Consider the following 6296-nt stretch of genomic DNA (forward strand, 5'->3'; position numbering starts at 1 on the left):
TGGGAGTATGTGATAGAGTGTAAGAAAGTAAATTCTCGATTAATATGGGTAAAACTGAAAGTTGATGGAGAGAGGTGAGTGATTATTGGTGCATATGCACCTGGGCATGAGAAGAAAGATCAAGAGAACCAAGTGTTTTGGGAGCAGCTGAATGAGTGTGTTAGTGGTTTTCATGCACGAGACCGGGTTATAGTGATGGGTGATTTGAATGCAAAGGTGAATAATGTGGCAGTTAAGGGAATAATTGGTATACATGGGGTGTTCAGTGTTGTAAATGGAAATGGTGAAGAGCTTGTAGATTTATGTGCTGAAAAAGGACTGATGATTGGGAATACCTGGTTTAAAAAGCGAGATATACATAAGTATACTTATGTAAGTAGGAGAGATGGCCAGAGAGCATTATTGGATTACGTGTTAATTGACAGGCGTGCGAAAGAGAGACTTTTGGATGTTAATGTGCTGAGAGGTGCAACTGGAGGGATGTCTGATCATTATCTTGTGGAGGCTAAGGTGAAGATTTGTATGGGTTTTCAGAAAAGAAGAGTGAATGTTGGGGTGAAGAGGATGGTGACAGTAAGTGAGCTTGAGAAGGAGACCTGTGTGAGGAAGTACCAGGAGAGACTGAGTACAGAATGGAAAAAGGTGAGAACAATGGAAGTAAGGGGAGTGGGGGAGGAATGGGATGTATTTAGGGAATCAGTGATGGATTGCGCAAAAGATGCTTGTGGCATTAGAAGAGTGGGAGGTGGGTTGATTAGAAAGGGTAGTGAGTGGTGGGATGAAGAAGTAAGAGTATTAGTGAAAGAGAAGAGAGAGGCATTTGGACGAATTTTGCAGGGAAAAAATGCAATTGAGTGGGAGATGTATAAAAGAAAGAGACAGGAGGTCAAGAGAAAGGTGCAAGAGGTGAAAAAAAGGGCAAATGAGAGTTGGGGTGAGAGAGTATCATTAAATTTTAGGGAGAATAAAAAGATGTTCTGGAAGGAGGTAAATAAAGTGCGTAAGACAAGGGAGCAAATGGGAACTTCAGTGAAGGGCGCAAATGGGGAGGTGGTAACAAGTAGTGGTGATGTGAGAAGGAGATGGAGTGAGTATTTTGAAGGTTTGTTGAATGTGTTTGATGATAGAGTGGCAGATATAGGGTGTTTTGGTCGAGGTGGTGTGCAAAGTGAGAGGGTTAGGGAAAATGATTTGGTAAACAGAGAAGAGGTAGTGAAACCTTTGCGGAAGATGAAAGCCGGCAAGGCAGCAGGTTTGGATGGTATTGCAGTGGAATTTATTAAAAAAGGGGGTGACTGTATTGTTGACTGGTTGGTAAGGTTATTTAATGTATGTATGACTCATGGTGAGGTGCCTGAGGATTGGCGGAATGCGTGCATAGTGCCATTGTACAAAGGCAAAGGGGATAAGAGTGAGTGCTCAAATTACAGAGGTATAAGTTTGTTGAGTATTCCTGGTAAATTATATGGGAGGGTATTGATTGAGAGGGTGAAGGCATGTACAGAGCATCAGATTGGGGAAGAGCAGTGTGGTTTCAGAAGTGGTAGAGGATGTGTGGATCAGGTGTTTGCTTTGAAGAATGTATGTGAGAAATACTTAGAAAAGCAAATGGATTTGTATGTAGCATTTATGGATCTGGAGAAGGCATATGATAGAGTTGATAGAGATGCTCTGTGGAAGGTATTAAGAATATATGGTGTGGGAGGAAAGTTGTTAGAAGCAGTGAAAAGTTTTTATCGAGGATGTAAGGCATGTGTACGTGTAGGAAGAGAGGAAAGTGATTGGTTCTCAGTGAATGTAGGTTTGCGGCAGGGGTGTGTGATGTCTCCATGGTTGTTTAATTTGTTTATGGATGGGGTTGTTAGGGAGGTGAATGCAAGAGTTTTGGAAAGAGGGACAAGTATGAAGTCTGTTGGGGATGAGAGAGCTTGGGAAGTGAGTCAGTTGTTGTTCGCTGATGATACAGCGCTGGTGGCTGATTCATGTGAGAAACTGCAGAAGCTGGTGACTGAGTTTGGTAAAGTGTGTGGAAGAAGAAAGTTAAGAGTAAATGTGAATAAGAGCAAGGTTATTAGGTACAGTAGGGTTGAGGGTCAAGTCAATTGGGAGGTGAGTTTGAATGGAGAAAAACTGGAGGAAGTGAAGTGTTTTAGATATCTGGGAGTGGATCTGGCAGCAGATGGAACCATGGAAGCGGAAGTGGATCATAGGGTGGGGGAGGGGGCGAAAATTCTGGGGGCCTTGAAGAATGTGTGGAAGTCGAGAACATTATCTCGGAAAGCAAAAATGGGTATGTTTGAAGGAATAGTGGTTCCAACAATGTTGTATGGTTGCGAGGCGTGGGCTATGGATAGAGTTGTGCGCAGAAGGATGGATGTGCTGGAAATGAGATGTTTGAGGACAATGTGTGGTGTGAGGTGGTTTGATCGAGTGAGTAACGTAAGGGTAAGAGAGATGTGTGGAAATAAAAAGAGCGTGGTTGAGAGAGCAGAAGAGGGTGTTTTGAAGTGATTTGGGCACATGGAGAGGATGAGTGAGGAAAGATTGACCAAGAGGATATATGTGTCGGAGGTGGAGGGAACGAGGAGAAGAGGGAGACCAAATTGGAGGTGGAAAGATGGAGTGAAAAAGATTTTGTGTGATCGGGGCCTGAACATGCAGGAGGGTGAAAGGAGGGCAAGGAATAGAGTGAATTGGATCGAGGTGGTATACCGGGGTTGACGTGCTGTCAGTGGATTGAATCAAGGCATGTGAAGCGTCTGGGGTAAACCATGGAAAGCTGTGTAGGTATATATATTTGCGTGTGTGGACGTATGTATATACATGTGTATGGGGGGGGTTGGGCCATTTCTTTCGTCTGTTTCCTTGCGCTACCTCGCAAACGCGGGAGACAGCGACAAAGTATAATAAATAAAAAAGATAAATAATATATATATATATATATATATATATATATATATATATATATATATATATATATATATATATATATATTTATTTTATCTTATTTTCATTTCATTTTGCTTTGTCGCTGTCTCCCGCGTTAGCGAGGTAGCGCAAGGAAACAGACGAAAGAATGGCCCAACCCACCCACAATCACATGTATATACATACACGTCCACACACGCACATATACATACCTATACATCTCAACGTATACATATATATACACAAACAGACATATACATATATACACATGTACATAATTCATACTGTCTGCCTTTATTCATTCCCATCGCCACCCCGCCACACATGAAATAACAACCCCCTCCCCCCTCATGTGCGCGAGGTAACGCTAGGAAAAGATCACAAAGGCCACATTCGTTCACACTCAGTTTCTAGCTGTCATGTAATAATGCACCGAAACCACAGCTCCCTTTCCACATCCAGGCCCCACAGAACTTTCCATGGTTTACCCCAGACGCTTCACATGCCCTGGTTCAATCCATTGACAGTACGTCGACCCCGGTATACCACGTCGTTCCATTTCACTCTATTCCTTGCACGCCTTTCACCCTCCTGCATGTTCAGGCCCCGATCACTCAAAATCTTTTTCACTCCATCTTTCCACCTCCAATTTGGTCTCCCACTTTTCCTCGTTCCCGCCACCTCTGACACATATATCCTTTTGGTCAATCTTTCCTCACTCATTCCCTCCATTTGACCAAACCATTTCAAAACACCCTCCTCTGCTCTCTCAACCATACTCTTTTTATTACCTCACATTACTTACTCGATCAAACCACCTCACACCACATATTGTCCTCAAACATCTCATTTCCAGCACATCCACCCTCCTCCGCACACCTCTATCTATAGCCCACGCCTCACAACCATATAAGATTGTTGGAACCACTATTCTTTCAAACATACCCATTTTTGCTTTCCGCGATAGTGTTCTCGACTTCCACACATTCTTCAACGCTCCCAGAACTTTCGCCCCCTCCCCCACCCTATGATTCACTTCCGCTTCCATGGTTCCATCCGCTGCCAGATCCACTCCCAGATATCTAAAACACCACTTCCTTCAGTTTTTCTCCATTCAAACTTACCTCCCAATTGACTTGTCCCTCAACCCAACTGTACCTATTAACCTTGCTCTTATTCACATTTACTCTCAGCTATCTTCTTTTACACACTTTACCAAACTCGGTCACCAGCTTCTGCAGTTTCTCACATGAATCAGCTACCAGCGCTGTATCATCAGCGAACAACATTTGACTCCTTCCCAAACTCTCTCATCCACAACAGATTGCATACTTGCCCCTCTTTCCAAGACTCTTGCATTCACCTCTCTAACAACCCCATCCATAAACAAATCAAACAACCATGGAGACATCACACATCCCTGCCGCAAACCGACATTCACTGAGAACCAATCACTTTCCTCTCTTCCTACACGTACACATGCCTTACATCCTCGATAAAATACTTTTCACTGCTTCTAACAACTTGCCTCCCACACCATATATTTTTAACACCTTCCACAGAGCATCTCTATCAACTCTATCATGTGCCTTCTCCAGATCCATAAATGCTACATACAGATCCATTTGCTTTTCTAAGTATTTCTCACATACATTCTTCAAAGCAAACACCTGATCCACACATCCTTTACCACTTCTGAAACCACACTGCTCTTCCCCAATCTGATGCTCTGTACATGCCCTCACCCTCTCAATAAATACCCTCCCATATAATTTCCCAGGAATACTCAACAAACTTGTACCTCTGTAATTTGAGCACTCACTTTTATCCCCTTTGCCTTTGTACAATGGCACTGTGCAAGCATTCCGCCAATCCTCAGGCACCTCACCGTGAGTCATACATACATTAAATAACCTTACCAACCAGTCAACAATGCAGTCACCCCCTTTTTTAATAAATTCCACTGCAATACAATCCAAACCCGCTGCCTTGCCGGCTTTCATCTTCCGCAGAATTTTTACTACCTCTTTTCTGTTTACCAAACCATTCTCCCTAACCCTCTCACTTTGCACACCACCTCGACCAAAATACCCTATATCTGCCACTCTATCATCAAACACTTCCAACAAACCTTCAAAATACTCACTCCATCTGCTTATCACATCACCACTACTAGTTATCACCTCCCCATTAGCCCCCTTCACTGAAGTATTTGTTCCCTTGTCTTACGCACTTGATTTACCTCCTTCCAAAACATCTTTTTATTCTCACTAAAATTTAATGATACTCTCTCGCCCTAACTCTCATTTGCCCTCTTTTTCACCTCTTGCACCTTTCTCTTGACCTCCTGTCTCTTTCTTTTATACATCTCCCATTCATTTGCATTATTTCCCTGCAAACATCCTCCAAATGCCTCTCTCTTCTCTTTCACTAATACTCTTACTTCTTCATCCCACCACTCAATACCCTTTCTAATCTGCCCACCTCCCACGCTTTTTCATGCTTCCCTAAATTCATCCCATTCCATCCCCCACTCCCCTTACGTTCTTTGTTCTCACCTTTTTCCATTCTGTACTCAGTCTCTCTTGGTACTTCCTTACACAAGTCTCCTTCCTAAGCTCACTTACTCTCACCACTCTTTTCACCTCAATATTCTCTCTTCTTTTCTGAAAACCTCTACAAATCTTCACCTTCGCCTCCACAAGATAATGATCAGACATCCCTCCAGTTGCACCTCTCAGCACATTAACATCCAAAAGTCTCTCTTTCGCGCGCCTATTACTTAACACGTAATACAATAACGGTCTCTGGCCATCTCTCCTACTTACATACGTATACTTACGTATGTAAGTATTCCCAATCACCAGTCCTTTTTCAGCACATAAATCTACAAGCTCTTCACCATTTCCATTTACAACACTGAACACCCCATTTACACCAATTATTCCCTCAACTGCCACATTACTTACGTTTGCATTCAAATCACCCATCACTATAACCCGGTCTCGTGCATCAAAACTTCTAACACACTCGCTCAGCTGCTCCCAAAACACTTGCCTGTCATGATCTTTTTTCTCATGCCCAGGTGCATATGCACCAATGATTACCCATCTCTCTCCATCCACTTTCAGTTTTACCTATATCAATCTAGAGTTTACTTTCTTACACTCGACCACATACTCCCACCACTCCTGTTTCAGGAGTAGTGCTACTCCTTCCCTTGCTGTTGTCCTCTCACTAACCCCTGACTTTGCTCCCAAGACATTCCCAAACCACTCTTCCCGTTTACCCTTGAGCTTCGTTTCACTCAGAGCCAAAACATCCAGGTTTCTTTCCTCAAACATACTACCTATCTCTCCTTTTTTCTC

This window comes from Panulirus ornatus, chromosome 12 (genome assembly GCF_036320965.1).
Source record: "Panulirus ornatus isolate Po-2019 chromosome 12, ASM3632096v1, whole genome shotgun sequence".
Classification (NCBI taxonomy): Eukaryota; Metazoa; Arthropoda; class Malacostraca; order Decapoda; family Palinuridae; genus Panulirus; species Panulirus ornatus.